The sequence below is a fragment of the Anolis sagrei genome, chromosome 11, assembly GCF_037176765.1.
Source record: "Anolis sagrei isolate rAnoSag1 chromosome 11, rAnoSag1.mat, whole genome shotgun sequence".
Classification (NCBI taxonomy): Eukaryota; Metazoa; Chordata; class Lepidosauria; order Squamata; family Dactyloidae; genus Anolis; species Anolis sagrei.
Window position 1 is genome coordinate 22,492,253 of NC_090031.1, and position 16,668 is coordinate 22,508,920.

Genomic DNA, 16,668 nt, shown 5'->3' on the forward strand with positions numbered 1-16,668 from the left:
CTCCTTTCTTCCTTTTCTACCTCTTTCCTTCCTTCCTTCCCTTTCCTTCTTTCCTTCCTTCCTTCTCTACCTTTTTACTTCCTTCCCCCATTTTTCTTTTCCTTCTTCTCTCCTTTCTTCCTTTTCTACCTCTTTCCTTCCTTCCTTCCCTTTCCTTCCTTCCTTCTCTACCTTTTTACTCCCTTCCCCCATTTTTCTTTTCCTTCTTCTTTCTCTCCTTTCTTCCTTTTCTACCTCTTTCCTTCCTTCCTTCCCTTTCCTTCTTTCCTTCCTTCCTTCTCTACCTTTTTACTTCCTTCCCCATTTTTCTTTTCCTTCTTCTTTCTATCCTTTCTTCCTTTTCTACCTCTTTCCTTCCTTCCCTTTTCTTCTTTCCTTCCTTCCTTCTCTACCTTTTTACTTCCTTCCCCCATTTTTCTTTTCCTTCTTCTATCCTTTCTTCCTTTTCTACCTCTTTCCTTCCTTCCCTTTCCTTCTTTCCTTCCTTCCTTCTCTGCCTTTTTACTTCCTTCCCCCATTTTTCTTTTCCTTCTTCTTCTCTCCTTTCTTCCTTTTCTACCTCTTTCCTTCCTTCCCTTTCCTTCTTTCCTTCCTTCCTTCTCTACCTTTTTACTTCCTTCCCCCATTTTTCTTTTCCTTCTTCTATCCTTTCTTCCTTTTCTACCTCTTTCCTTCCTTCCTTCCCTTTCCTTCTTTCCTTCCTTCCTTCTCTACCTTTTTACTTCCCCCATTTTTTTTTACTTCTTCTTTCTTCCTTTTCTACCTCTTTCCTTCCTTCCCTTTCCTTCTTTCCTTCCTTCCTTCTCTACCTTTTTACTTCCTTCCCCCATTTTTCTTTTCCTTCTTCTATCCTTTCTTCCTTTTCTACCTCTTTCCTTCCTTCCTTCCCTTTCCTTCTTTCCTTCCTCCCTTCTCTACCTTTTTACTTCCTTCCCCCATTTTTCTTTTCCTTCTTCTATCCTTTCTTCCTTTTCTACCTCTTTCCTTCCTTCCCTTTCCTTCTTTCCTTCCTTCCTTCTCTACCTTTTTACTCCCTTCCCCCATTTTTCTTTTCCTTCTTCTTTCTCTCCTTTCTTCCTTTTCTACCTCTTTCCTTCCTTCCCTTTCCTTCTTTCCTTCCTTCCTTCTCTACCTTTTTACTCCCTTCCCCATTTTTCTTTTCCTTCTTCTATACTTTCTTCCTTTTCTACCTCTTTCCTTCCTTCCCTTTCCTTCTTTCCTTCCTTCCTTCTCTACCTTTTTACTCCCTTCCCCCATTTTTCTTTTCCTTCTTCTTTCTCTCCTTTCTTCCTTTTCTACCTCTTTCCTTCCTTCCCTTTCCTTCTTTCCTTCCTTCCTTCTCTACCTTTTTACTCCCTTCCCCATTTTTCTTTTCCTTCTTCTATCCTTTCTTCCTTTTCTACCTCTTTCCTTCCTTCCCTTTCCTTCTTTCCTTCCTTCCTTCTCTACCTTTTTACTCCCTTCCCCATTTTTCTTTTCCTTCTTCTATCCTTTCTTCCTTTTCTACCTCTTTCCTTCCTTCCTTTACTTTTTGCTTCCATCCTTCTTTCTCTTTTCCTTCTTTCCTTCCCTCCCTTTCTCTCCTTTCTTCCTTCTCTATCTCTTTCCTTCCTTTGCTTTTTGCTTCCATCTTTCTTTCTCTGTTCCTTCTTTCCTTCCCTCCCTTTCTTCCTTCTCTACCTTTTTCCTTCCTTCCTTTGCTTTTTGCTTCCATCCTTCTTTCTCTTTTCCTTCCTTCCCCCCTTTCTCTCCTTTCTTCCTTTTCTACCTCTTTCCTTCCTTCCTTCCTTTACTTTTTGCTTCCATCCTTCTTTCTCTTTTCCTTCTTTCCTTCCCTCCCTTTCTCTCCTTTCTTCCTTCTCTATCTCTTTCCTCCCTTCCTTTGCTTTTTGCTTCCATCTTTCTTTCTCTTTTCCTTCGTTCCTTCCCTCCCTTTCTCTCCTTTCTTCCTTCTCTATCTCTTTCCTTCCTTCCTTCGCTTTTTGCTTCTATCCTTCTTTCTCTTTTCCTTCTTTCCTTCCCTCCCTTTCTCTCCTTTCTTTCTCTACCTCTTTCCTTCCTTCCTTTGCTTTTTGCTTCCATCTTTCTTTCTCTGTTCCTTCTTTCCTTCCCTCCCTTTCTTCCTTCTCTACCTCTTTCCTTCCTTCCTTTGCTTTTTGCTTCCATCCTTCTTTCTCTTTTCCTTCCCCCTTTCTCTCCTTTCTTCCTTTGCTACCTCTTTCCTTCCTTCCTTTACTTTTTGCTTCCATCCTTCTTTCTCTTTTCCTTCTTTCCTTCCCTCCCTTTCTCTCCTTTCTTTCTTCCTTCTCTACCCCTTTCCTTCCTTCCTTTGCTTTTTGCTTCTATCCTTCTTTCTCTTTTCCTTCTTTCCTTCCCTCCCTTTCTCTCCTTTCTTCCTTCTCTACCTCTTTCCTTCCTTCCTTTGCTTTTTGCTTCCATCTTTCTTTCTCTGTTCCTTCTTTCCTTCCCTCCCTTTCTTCCTTCTCTACCTCTTTCCTTCCTTCCTTTGCTTTTTGCTTCCATCCTACTTTCTCTTTTCCTTCCTTCCCCCTTTATCTCCTTTCTTCCTTTTCTACCTCTTTCCTTCCTTCCTTTACTTTTTGCTTCTATCCTTCTTTCTCTTTTCCTTCTTTCCTTCCCTCCCTTTCTCTCCTTTCTTCCTTCTCTATCTCTTTCCTTCCTTCCTTCGCTTTTTGCTTCCATCTTTTTTTCTCTTTTCCTTCTTTCCTTCCCTCCCTTTCTTCCTTCTCTACCTCTTTCCTTCCTTACTTTGCCTTTTGCTTCCATCCTTCTTTTTCTTTTCCCAAACCCCATCTGTGTTTATATTTGGGCATATGGAGTGTATTCGTGCCAGGTTTGGTCCTCATCCATCATTGTTTGAGTCCATGGTGCTCTCTGGATGTAGGTGAACTACAACTCCCAAACTTAAGGTTAATGCCCACCAAACTCTTCTAGTGTTTTCTGTTGGTCATAGGAGTCCTGTGTGCCAAGTTTGGTTCAATTCCATCATTGGTGGAGTCCAGAATGTTAGGTGAACTATAAATCCCAGCAACTACAACTTCCAAATGACAAAATCATAATTTTTTGAGTGATGGTCACTCCTTGTGTTGTGAGGTGTTTTATTGCCAAGTTTGGTGTGATTTTGTTCATTGGTTCTTTTGTTTTTAGGGTACTCATTACGCACAGAGCATTTATATATATATAGATTGATTAGAAAAAAGCCAGTTTTTTTTGGTTTTTTTTTAATGAATTCTTCCATTAGAAAAATGCATAAGGATGTGGGTGAATTGCAATTCCAAAAAATTCAAACTTGGCCACATTGGGTCTGTGTGTCAAGTTTGATCCTGATCCTTACAGTGCTCTCTGGATGTAGGTGAATTACAACTCCTACAAGGGTTGAATGAAAAGTAATGCCTCCACTTTCGTTACTTGGCTTTGAATGGGAATATTTTAATAAATCAAATGCAGAAATAATCCGTAGAATGTATTGTCGAAGGCTTTCATGGCCGGAATCACTGGGTTGTTGTAGGCCATGTTCTAGAGCAGTGTTTCTCAACCTGGGGGGTCGGGACCCCTGTGGGGGTTGCGAGGGGGTGTCAGAGGGGTCACCAAAGACCATCAGAAAACATAGTATTTTCTGTTGGTCATGGGGGTTCTGTGTGGAAAGTTTGGTCCAATTCTATCGTTGGTGGGATTCAGCATGCTTTTTCATTCTGGGTGAACTATAAATCCCAACAACTACAACTCCCAAATGGCAAGGTCTATTTTCTCCAAACTCTATCAGTGTTCACATTTGGGCATATTGAGTATTTGTGCCAAGTTTGATCCAGATCCATCATTGCTTGAGTCCACAGTGATCTCTGGATGTAGGTGAACTACAACTCCAAAAACTCAAGGTCAATGTCCACCAGACCATCCCAGTATTTTCTCTTGGTCATGGGAATTTTGTGTGCCATGTTTGATTCAATTCCATCATTGATGGAGTTCAGAAGGCTCTTTGATTTAAGGTGAACTATAAATCCCAGCGACTCCAACTTTCCAAAATGACAAAATCAATCACCCCCAACCCCACCAGTATTCAAATTTTGGGCGTATCGGGTGTTTGTGCTAAATTTGGTCCAGTGAATGAAAATACATCTTGCATATCAGATATTTACATTACGATTCATAAAAGGAGCAAAATGACAGTTATGAAGTAGCAACAAAAATAGAGTTATGGTTGGGGGGTCACCATAACATGAGGAACTGTATTAAGGGGATGCGGAATTAGGAAGGTTGAGAACCACTGTTCTAGAGACATTCTCTCCTGATGTTGCAGGCGAAACGTCAGGAGAGAATGCCTCTAGAACAGGGGTCCTCAAACTACGGCCCGCGGGCCACTTCCGGCCCGCGAAGGGCACTTATCCAGCCCACAGAGGAGGAGCGCGCCCCCCCCCCCCCCGCACACACACAGTTCTCCTCCCTTGGCTGGCTCATGCTATCCGTCAGGCCCGATGGGCAGCGTGAGCCAGCCAAGGGTGGCTGCCCCGCGTGGCCTACTCTCGCGTAAAGCACCTCATTGCTGTCTTAAGGCTTGGTCCCAGAACCACAATTTAACCTTCTTTCTGAAAGAAATGAGGGAAGACGCTGACCTGATTTCTCTGGGGAGCGAGTTCTACAGGTGTGAGGCCACCACTGAGAAGGCCCTGTCCTTCGTCCCCGCCAAGCGCACTTGCAAGGCTGGGGGGACCGAGAGCAGGGCCTCCCTGGATGATTTAAAATGCGAGGCGGGATCATATAATCATCATCATCATATTTAATTACTTATTAATCACCCTCCATCCGAGAATGCTCTATGTAGAGATGTAGAGGGAGATACGTTCGGACAGGTCAGCTGAGCCAGAACCGTATAGGGCTTTATAGGCCAAGACCAGCACTTGGATATAGAATCATAGAATCAAAGAGTTGGAAGAGACCTCATGGGTGATTGATTTTGTCATTTGGTAATGCTGGAGTTGCTGGGATTTATAGTTCACCTACTATCAAAGAGCCTTCTGAACTCCACCAATGATGGAATTGAATCAAACTTGGTACACAGAATTCCGATGACCAAGAGAAAATACTGGGAAGGCCTGGTGGACATTGACCTCGAGTTTTTGGAGTTGTAGTTCACCTACATCCAGAGAATCATAGAATCAAAGAGTTGGAAGAGACCCCAAGGGCCATCCAGTCCAACCCCCTGCCAAGAAGGAGGAATATTGCATTCAAATCACCCCCTGACAGATGGCCATCCAGCCTCTGTTTAAAAGCTTCCAAAGAAGGAGCCTCCACCACACTCCAGGGCAGAGAGTTCCACTGCTGAACGGCTCTCACAGTCAGGAAGTTCTTCCTAATGTTCAGATGGAATCTCCTCTCTTGTAGTTTGAAGCCGTCGTTCCGCGTCCTTGTCTCCAAGGAAGCAGAAAACAAGCTTGCTCCCTCCTCCCTGTGGCTTCCTCTCACATATTTATAGATGGCTATCATATCCCCTCTCAGCCTTCTCTTCTTCAGGCTAAAAATGCCCAGCTCTTTAAGCCGCTCCTCATAGGGCTTGTTCTCCAGACCCTTGATCATTTTAGTCGCTCTCCTCTGGACACTTTCCAGCTTGTCAATATCTACGTTATACTTGAAATTATAGAGATGCCCATGCAGAGACAGTAGATACTGCAAACTAATCAGAAGTCATGTAGTGTTCTGTGAGTTTACAGCACGCCGGTTCCCTGCGGTAACAGCTGAAGGGACAGATTAATACAGCATTTAACTAGGAAACTGTCACTCTAATCCATTCTACTTCGTAGGTTTATTTTTTATCAGGCAACCATTCTCTGCCGCAACACTGTCACTTTGAATGGATTTACCCAACCTTTTAAAAGACTATAATCTGTTTCCTTTCTTGTTTTTTCTCTATGTGTTTGCAATCGCTCGTGTTTCTCAATGCATCACGAAAGTGTGTGGTGCTGTTTGCCAACGGATCTGAAATAAGCATCCAGGGTTTTACCTACTGCGGGCAAACCACCGGACAGCAGAAGTTAATCAGATCAGTGTGTAGCACAAAGGGGAGGGCGGTACTTTGAGAACAAGGATGGAGAGATCTGCAGTGAGCCCTCGGCCAAGAATAGGCCTCCCATGGCATGCCTTGGGTTCGCCAATAATCTCCACAGGCTGCTTATCAAGGCTAGATGGAGCCTCTTCTCTCCAGCTTCCTCCAAGCCAAAGAGTGTCACACAAAACGACCCTCCATCATCAAGTCAGTGACTTACGTACTTAGGTGATCCCTCGTTTTCCAAGGAGGATTGTGTTCCAGTGTTCTTGTGGGTCCGTAGGTGACTGTGGAGCCCTATTCTTGCTCTGCATCTTCTCCCGCAGTGAGGGCATTGGTTTCCAAGTGGAAGGCGGTCTCGGTCAGGGTTGGCTTGACGCGCCTTCCTCTTGGCACGCTTCTCCCTCTCGCCCTCCATTCGTGCCTCTTCAAATTCTGCAGCACTGCTGGTCACAGCTGACCTCCAGCTGGAGCAGTCAAGGGCCAGGGCTTCCCAGCTCTCAGTGTCTATGCCAGAGTTTCTAAGGTTGGCTTTGAGCCCATCTTTAAATCTCTTTTCCTGCCCACCAACATTACGTTTTCCGTTCTTGAGTTCGGAGTAGAGCAACTGCTTTGGGAGATGGTGGTCAGGCATCCGGACTACGTGGCTGGTCCAGCGGAGTTGATGGCAGAGGAACATCGCTTCAATGCTGGTGGTCTTTGCTTCCTCCAGCACGCTGACGTTTGTCCGCCTGTCTTCCCAAGAGATTTGCAGGATTTTCCGGAGGCAGCGCTGATGGAATCGTTCCAGGAGTTGCATGTGACGTCTGTAGACAGTCCACGTTTTGCAGGCATATAGCAGGGTTGGGAGGACAATAGCTTCTCCCTTTCGCCCTCCATTCGTGCCTCTTCAAATTCTGCAGCACTGCTGGTCACAGCTGACCTCCAGCTGGAGCGCTCAAGGGCCAGGGCTTCCCAGTTCTCAGTGTCTATGCCAGAGTTTTAAAGGTTGGCTTTGAGCCCATCTTTCAATCTCTTTTCCTGTCCACCAACATTCCGTTTTCCGTTCTTTAGTTCAGAGTAGAGCAACTGCTTTGGGAGACGGTGGTCGGGCATCCGGAAAACGTGGCCGGTCCAGCGGAGTTGATGGCGGAGGACCATCGCTTCAATGCTGGTGGTCTTTGCTTCTTCCAGCACGCTGACCTTTGTCTGCCTGTCTTCCCAAGAGATTTGCAGGATTTTCCGGAGGCAGCACTGATGGAATCATTCCAGGAGTTGCATGTGACGTCTGTAGACAGTCCACGTTTCGCAGGCATAAAGCAGGGTTGGGAGGACAATAGCCTTACAAACAAGCACCTTGGTATCCCTACGGATGTCCCGGTCCTCAAACACTCTCTGCTTCGTTCGGAAAAATGCTGCGCTCGCAGAGCTCAGGCGGTATTGTATTTTGGTGCCGATGTTGACTTTGGTAGCGGAAATGATCAACATTTTCTAATGTTACACCATTAAGCTGTATCACTGGCATTGGAGAGGGGTTGGCTGGTGCTTGCTGGAAAAGCACCTTGGTTTTTTCAATGTTCAATGACAGGCCGGGCTTCTCGTATGCTTCTGCAAAGGTGTTTAGAGTGGCTTGTAGATCTTCTTCTGAATGTGCACAGACAACGTTGTCATCAGCATACTGGAGTTCTATAACAGATGTTGTTGTAACCTTGGTTTTGGCTTTCAATCTGCTGAGGTTGAATAGCTTGCCATTTGTCCGGTAGATGATTTCCACTCCGGTGGGAAGCTTCCCATCAACAAAGTGAAGTATCATAGTGATGAAGATGGAGTCAGTGAAATGCCAACCCAGCAGCTCTATGTTATACAGTGTTCCCTAGCTGCCTCGCGGTTTGCCTTACGCAGACTCGCTATCTCGCGTGTTGTTTTTTTTTTAAAAGGTATTTTTAAATAAATATGAATGTATTGGCACTGTTGTGTCACTACCTTAGACAAGCCCTCTGCAGCCACCTTCTCTTCTAGCGTTCGTGTTAGGACTGGCTTCCCCACCTTGCCCTGGCAAACCAAATGCCAAGGTCTATGTTCCCCAAGCCTCTCCAGTATTTTCTGTTGATCATGGGAGTTCTCTGTGCCAAGTTTGAGCCCATTCCATTGTTGCATGAGTTCAGAATCCTTTTGGATGGGAGGGAACTATATATCCCAGGAACTCCCAAATGTCAGGAAAACAACCCCAAAACTCTCCAGTTTTGTTTTGGTTTTTTTTTGGTCGTGTCAGGGGTGACTTGAGAAACTGCAAGTCACTTCTGTTGTGAGAGAATTGGCCATCTGCAAGGACGTTGCCCAGGGGATGCCCAGATGATTTGATGTTTTATCATCCTTGTGGGAGGCTTCTCTCATGTCCCCGCATGAGGAGCTAGAGCTGATAGAGGGAGCTCATCCGCCTCTCCCTGGATTTGAACCTGCGACCTGTCGGTCTTCAGTCCTGCCGGCACAGGGGTTTAACCCACTGCGCCACTGGGGGCTCCATAACTCTCGAGTAATTTCGGTTGGTTATGTGAGTTCTGTATGCCAAGCTTCTTCAATTCCATTTTTGTTGGAGTTCAGAATGCTCTCTGATTGCAGAGGAACTATAAATCTCAGCAACTGCAACTCCCATTGCCCCTAAACTCCACCATTGTTCAAACTTGAGCATATTGAGTATTCATGCCAAGTTTGGTCCAGATCCATAGTCATTTGGGTTCATAGTGCTTTCTGGATGTAAGTGAACTACATCTCCCCTAAATCACTATCAATTCCTCCCAAGCTCCTCCAGTATTTTCTGTTGATCATGCGAGTTCTGTGTTTCAAGTTTGGTCCAGGTCTGTAATTCGTGGGGGATCTCAGTGGTCTGTGGAAGTCAGAGCTGAATTGGTTGAAGGTACTGCAAATCCCATCATCCGTTTTGTCCATACTCCCCCAAACATTTTGTTTGTGTGATTAATCACTATGCTTCAATTATGTTCAATTTGTAACAACGAAAATACATCCTGCATATTCGATATCTGCATTAGAATTCATAAGAGACTTCTTCTGTGACGGCTTCATCGTTGGCAGAAATGTATCCAATTGTCTGGTGATTATGTGGGAAAGTGAATAGTAGTAGTTAAGGATTATTTCTGTGTTTGATTTATTCAAATATTCCCATCCAAACCCGAGTAACGAAGGTGGAGGCATTACTTTTCACTAACAGCCTAGAAAACAAGACCAGCCATATTGGTATTCTTTCTCCATTTCTCTGTTGCTGGGAATAGCTTCCTTTGCCACGCCAGTATCGAAGGTGGAGGCATTACTTTTCATTCAACCCTCGTAGTGTCCAATGCATCCCAACTTATAAACTAAACTACTTGCCTTGTGTTATAAACGTATATACAGAGACGAGTGCAGGAGGGAAAAGAGGGATTGCCATATTGGTATTCTTTCTCCATTTCTCTGTTGCTGGGAGTAGTTTACTTTGCCATGCCGGTGTTTTGGAAATGTACCTCCGTAATTCCTTGCCTAAGACAAACCTCTCAAATCCATGGGGTTGCCACAAGGCAACAGGTGGCTTGAAAGCACAAATACACGCAAGGGCTGTATGTTTGGCACGTGACCTTCTGCCTGCACGGATAGAGAAGATAACACATATCCTTTCCTGTGCAGAGATTATATATCACTGTTTTGACATATGTCGGGGATCATCCCAGTGATGGAAGCCTGACCCGGTCTTCCATTTAGCCATTGTTTAAGTCGGTGTGCTTTCCACCTACGCAATCATGAAGCCAACAGGAAATGGAAAGTCACCTGGGACGTTGGAGAGCTTGAACATTGTTTTCATCCTAAATATCTCGGTGTCGCCTTAGAGCAGTGGTTCTCAACCTTCGTAATGCCGTGACCCCTTAATACAGTGCCTCACGTTGTGGTGACCCCCAACCATAAAATTATTAATATTGCTACTTCCTAATTGTAATTGTGTTACTGTTATGAATCATAATGTAAAAATCTGAAATGCAGGATGCATTTTCATTCACTGGACCAAATTTGGCACAAATACCCAACAACAGCGCTCCATGCCGTCATGTCAGCCACATGACCTTGGAGGTGTCTATGGACAACACCGGCTCTTTGGCCTAGAAACTGAGCACCAACTCCCAGAGTTGGACACGACTGGACTTAATGTCAAGGGAAAACATTTACCTTACGTTACCCAATATGCCCAAATTTGAATACTGGTGGGGTTGGAGGGAAAATTGATTATGTCATTTGGGAGTTGTAGTTGCTGGGATTTATAGTTCACCTACAATTAAAGAGCATTTTGAACTCCACCAATGATGGAATTGGACCATACTTGGCACACAGAACTCCCACAACCAACAAAAAATACTGGAAGGGTTTGGTGAGCACTGACCTTGAGTTTGGGAGTTGTAGTTCACCTGCATCCAGAGAGCATTGCAGACTCAAACAATGATGGATCTGGACCAAACTTGGCACAGATACTCAATATGCCCCAATGTGAACACTGGGGGAGTTTGGAGAAAATAGTCCTTGACATTTTGGAGATGCAGCTGCTGGGATTTATAGTTGACCTGCAACGAAGAGCCCTCGCCTGCTCCGCACCCCTGCCTGCTGGCGGGAGAGCGAAGCAGGCGAGAGGCGCCTAAGGAGCCACTCGCCTGTCCCTCGCCTGCTTCTGCCATCAGAAGGAGATGAGGGACAGGCGGATGGCTTCGTGCGCGGGAGTGCCAGTGGCTCTGGGGGTCGGCCGCCATTTTGGAGGGGGCGTGGCCAGCCAATGTGGCTTCGCGATCCCCAGAAAATGGCCAAGCGACCCCCCGAGAGGACGCGACCCCCAGGTTGAGAACCGCTGCCTTAGGGGGAACACTAGCATATAGGAAACACTGCTTGAACACTGGGCACAAAGTAGCTGTACACAATAACATCCTGCGGAAACTTACTGGCAGCACATGGGGTACAGACCCAAAATTAATAAGAACATCAGCCCTCGCCTTGTCTTACTCAACTGCCGAGTATGCCTGCGCTGTTTGGCATAAGTCTGCCCATGCAAAGCATGTGAGCATAGCATTGAATGAAACATGCAGAATAATCACAGGATGTCTTAAACCTACACTTGCTGATAAACTCTACAAGATAGGTGGCATTGCCCCCCCCCCCCCCCGATGTGTGACGGGAAGTTGCTGCTAAGTGTGAGAGAAATTATTTATTTATTTATTTATTTATTTTTTATTTATTTATTTTGAGCGCTCAACCCCCCAGGGAGGACTCAGGGCGGCTTACAAAAAGCACAATTCGATGCCTAACAGTTCACAAAATACAATATAACAACAACAATTGTTGTTGTTCATTCGTTCAGTCATCTCCGACTCTTTGTGACCTCACGGACCAGCCCACGCCAAAGCTCCCTGCCGGCCGTCACCACCCCCAGCTCCTTCAAGGTCAGTCCAGTCGCTTCAAGGATGCCATCCATCCATCTTGCCCTTGGTCGGCCCCTCTTCCTTTTGCCTTCCACTTTCCCCAGCATAACTGTCTTCTCTAGGCTTTGCTGTCTCCTCGTGATGTGGTCAAAGTACTTCAACTTTGTCTCTAGTATCCTTCCCTCCAATGAGCAGTCGGGTTTTATTTCCTGGAGGATGGACTGGTTGGATCTTCTCGCAGTCCAAGGCACTCTCAGAACTTTCCTCCAGCACCACAGCTCAAAAGCATCTCTCTTCCTTCGCTCAGCCTTCCCGAAGGTCCAGCTCTCACATCCGTAGGTGACTACAGGGAATACCATGGCTTTGACTAGGCGGATCTTTGTTGCCAGTCTGATGTCTCTACACTTTACTATTTTATCGAGACTGGACATTGCTCTCCTCCCAAGAAGGAAGCGTCTTCTGATTTCCTGGCCACAGTCTGCATCTGCAGTCATCTTTGCACCTAGAAATACAAAGTCTGTCACGGCCTCCACGTTTTCTCCCTCTATTTCCCAGTTGTCAATCATTCTTGTTGCCATAATCTTGGTTTTTTTGACGTTTAGCTGCAACCCAGCTTTTGCGCTTTCTTCTCTCACCTTGATTAGAAGGCTCCTCAGCTCCTCCTCGCTTTCGGCCATCAGAGTGGTGTCATCTGCATATCTGAGGTTGTTAATGTTCCTTCCAGCAATTTTCACCCCAGCTATTATAACTAGTTAAAACAATCAAATTAATACAATAGCAGTCTCACTTGTGATAAAGGTGGGGCCGAGAGCAGGGCCTCCCCAGAGGATCTTAAACTCCGAGGTGGGACGTAGAAGGAGATACGTTCGGACAGGTACGCTGGGCCGGAGCCGTATAGGTTGAACACTATGAAAGCCACCCACAGCATGGCTACCAGCCTCCTCCCAGTAGACTCAAATCAAGGAAAAGCTTTATGAGAACTACCACTCTTCTTGGCGTCCCTGCAGCAACAACAAGGATATCCCTCTGGGGAGCTCAACCAGGAAATCCCAACTAAATGGCCCCTCCTATGAGGGAGGGTCTTCCTCCAGGGGCAGACCAAGAATGGGCAACTTGGAGCTTGGAAGTGGAGCGGACAGATCAAAAGACAACCTGGCAAAGTGGCACTACCTAAAAGAATCCCACACCTTGTGTGACTGTGGAGCAGAACAGACAACTCCGCATCTGTATGCTTGTCCATTATGTTCTGCCTCATGATCTGGCTGGGGTTGTCTACGCCTTGGTCACCTCCAGATTGGACTACTGCAATGCGCTCTATGTGGGGCTGCCCTTGAAAATGGCCCGGAAATTCCAACTGGTTCAACGGGCGGCGGCCAGGTTGTTAACTGGTGCTCCTTACAGGGAGAGGTCAACCCTCCTGTTTAAGGAGCTCCACTGGCTGCCGTTCATTTTCCGGTCCCAATTCAAGGTGCAGGTGCTCACCTACAAAGCCCTAAGCGGTTTGGGACCGGCCTACCTGCATGACCGCATCTCCGTATACGAACCCACACGATCTCTCTGATCATCTGGAGAGGCCCTGCTCACGATCCCACCTGCGTCGCAAGCGCGGTTGGTGGGGACGAGGGACAGGGCCTTCTCTGTGGTAGCCCCCCGACTCTGGAACTCTCTCCCTAAGGACATTAGACAAGCCCCAACGCTGGCAGTCTTCAGGAAGCTTGAAGACGTGGCTGTTCCAGTGTGCCTTTCCAGAATAGGAAGCTCCTAGCATCATATCCCAAATGCACTTTACTAGAGATTTAAGATTGTCTGCACACCACACCTATCTCCAAAAACCTATCCATTTCACCCGTCATGCCCAGCACTATTCATTACATTTGGCCGGCCTTAGTTTTAAATGCGTCGTGGTGTTATTGTTTTCAATGTTTATTGTTACTGCTTTAATTTTTTGTTTTGCTTTATGAGTTTTATTGTTGTATTTGTTTATGCTGTTGTTTTATCGAGGGCCTTGGTCTTTTGTAAGCCGCACCGAGTCCTTCGGGAGATGTTAGCGGGGTATAAATAAAGATAATAATAATAATAATAATAATAATATACAGAGGAAGAATTGTTGGAGGCTCCAGACAATGCTGTTGCTGTTGCCCGTTTTTGGTCAAACGATATTTAGCCATTTTTGGTCAAAAGATATTTAGCCGCCTGCACTCCTTCTATTTTTATCAGTTTTATACTAATTTATGCAATGGTTTTAATACAAAATAAATAAATCAGTGGAGCCGCTGGATGTGAGATGTACAGAACCACTTGGAATTCCCTCCACTGTCCAGCCGAAAGATTCATGTCTCGCCGGGTCTGGCCGCAAGCAGAAATCCCGTTAAGGTTCCTTAACGAAAGCCTCTGGGAAGAGATTGTGGTTGGTGCCGGTCAGAAGCAGAGGGACAGCCCTCATCTGATCACTTAGCTGCTTGCTCTGCAGTCCTGGGAAGCCTTCCTAAGAAGATTTACAATGTACAGATGTCAAAGGCAATTAATTCAGTCGCAGGCTGTTGGTATTATTAGAAGAGGGAATATCCTGATGTGGCTGAGCGGGGCTTTCTCCTAATGTACAAGTGACAGCCTTTTAAGACCAATGCAGAGTTAAATATGCCACGGCTTGGTAGGTTTCTTCAACCTGGTTTAGAACAGAAATAGAACAGTGTGAAGGAAGGAAGGAAGGGGAGGGAGGAGAGCAAAAGATCTCTTCTCCACTTCATGACTGGCTCACTGAAGCATGGCGCCATTAGCGCAAGCAAATGTAATGAGGTGACGTGAGCCCGGCTTCAGGCCGCTTCCCTCCAAAGCGAAAACGGTGGAAGCTCTCCGCCTCCCGGCTCAGTGGCATGATTCCCAGCACTGCAGAGAGTGTTGCCGCCACCGTGGGTGTTGCACCAAATGCCTCCGTCAGCCAAAGAGTCAGGAGGAGAGACGTTCGAAAACATCTCATTTCTCGGGAGAACATCCGGAGTCGCTTGTCTAGTGGGCAGCGTGGCAAGGGAAACAAGTGGGCAGCTTCAGCTAGATGCATCCTTTGCGCGTGTGCTCAAAACAGACTCACACAGATACCTGTTAGTAAGCTCTGAGTTAAGCAGAGTTTGCATACCAACCATTTCCATCTCTAGTAATGTGTAATGCTATCTGATGTGGGATTCTGGTAATGTTTTTCAAGATCTTCCTGACTGGGAGAGCTGTTCAGCAGTGGAACTCTCTGCCTCAGAGTGTGGTGGAGGCTTTTAAACAGAGGCTGGAGGGTCATCTGTCGGGTTTGCTTCGAATGCAATTTTCCTGCTTCTTGGCAGAATGGGGTTGGACTGAATGGCCCATGAGGTCTCTTCCAGCTCTAGGATTGTAAGAACTTCCTGACTGGGAGAGCTGTTCAGCAGTGGAACTCTCTGACTCGGAGTGTGGTGAAGGCTACTTCGGGTTTGCTTTGAATACAATTTTCCTGCTTCTTGGCAGAATGGGGTTGGACTGGATGGCCCACGAGGTCTCTTCCAACTCTAGGATTGCAGTTATCTTTTACTGGAAAATCGTTACTAATTGTAATATAAATATCTGATATGCAGGATATATTTTAATTGTTACAAATTCAGCGTAATTAAAGCATCATGATTAATCTGAAAAAATATGTTTGGGGGAGTGTGGAAAACAGATGATGGGATTTGCAGTACCTTCAACCGATTCACGCTGTTCCTTCTCTCTTTCACTTCTTTCGCTATCAGCTGTTTCTCTCTCTGTCTCGCTCCTCGGAAGGCGAGAGAGTGTGGCAAGCAAGGCGGGCTTTGCGCGGGGCCAGGCCTGCACGGAGGACACCTCGCCTGCCTTGTCCCCTTGCCAAATAGTGGGAGAGCGAGGCAGGCGAGGCCGGCTTTGCGCGGGCCAGGCCCGCATGGAGGACCCCTCACCTGCCTTGCCGAATGGCAGGAGAGCGAGGCAGGCGAGGCGGGCTTTGCAGCAGGCCAGGCCCACACAGAGTACCCCTCGCCTGCCTCGCTCCCTCGCCGAATGGCAGGAGAGCGAGGCAAGCGAGGCGGGCTTTGCGGGGGCCAGGCCCGTACGGAGGACCCCTCGCCTGCCTCGCTCCCTCGCCGAATGGCGGGAGAGCGAGGCAGGCGAGGTGGGCTTTGCAGCAGGTCAGGCCCACATAGAGGACCCCTCGCCTGCCTCGCCCCCTCGCCGAATGATGGGAGAGCGAGGCAGGCGAGGCGGGCTTTGCGGGGGCCAGGCCGAATGGTGGGAGAGTGAGGCAGGCGAGGCGGGCTTTGCGGGGGCCAGGCCGAATGGTGGGAGAGTGAGGCAGGCGAGGCAGGCTTTGCAGCAGGCCAGGCCGAATGGTGGGAGAGTGAGGCAGGCAAGGCAGGCTTTGCGGGGACCAGGCCTATACGGAGGACCCCTCACCTTCCTCACTTCCTCGCCGAATGGCGGGAGAGCGAGGCAGGCGAGACGGGCTTTGCAGCAGGCCAGGCCCGCACGGAGGACCCCTCACCTGCCTCTCTCCCTTGCCGGATGGTGGGAGAGTGCGGCATGTGAGGCAGGCTTTGCGGGGGCCAGGCCGGTACGGAGGACACCTTGCCTGCCTCACTCCCTCTCCGAATGGTGGGAGAGTGAGGCAGGTGAGGCGGGCTTTGCAGCGAGACAGGCCCGCACGGAGGACCCCTCACCTGCCTCGCTCCCTCGCCGAATTGCGGGAGAGCGAGGCGGGCTTTGCGGGGGCCAGGCCCGCACGGAGGACCCCTCACCTGCCTCGCTCCCTCGCCGAATGGCGGGAGAGTGAGGCAGGCGAGGCCGTCTTTGTGCGGGCCAGGCCTTGCGTGAAGGAGACCTTGCCTGGCTTGCACCCATGGGGCGGGGCCAACAGAAGTGGCCTCGTGACCCCTCCAAAATGGCCAGGCGACCCCCTGGGGGTCGCGACCCCCAGGTTGAGAACTGCTGTTCTAGAACATGACCATATAGCCTGAAAAACCTACAACAACCCAGTGATTCCAGCCATGAAAGCCTTCGACAATACACTAGGATTTGTCTCCTTTCTTGAGCATGTTGAAGGTTGTACATTTTTGCTGGCTGGTATTGGATTCCCAGCCTCTTGCTCAGTGCTAAATGGTATCTAGCGTGAGAAAACACTCGCCCAAAGTCTCTTGACATCTCCTGTGGGGCGAG

At 47.6% G+C, this 16,668-nt stretch overlaps 1 protein-coding gene across 1 annotated transcript in view; it reads left to right on the forward strand.

Moving 5' to 3' along the window:
• PPM1E (protein phosphatase, Mg2+/Mn2+ dependent 1E) overlaps positions 1-16,668 on the forward strand; it is a 139,613-nt gene that overhangs the window by 100,682 nt on the left and 22,263 nt on the right. The window lies entirely within an intron of this gene.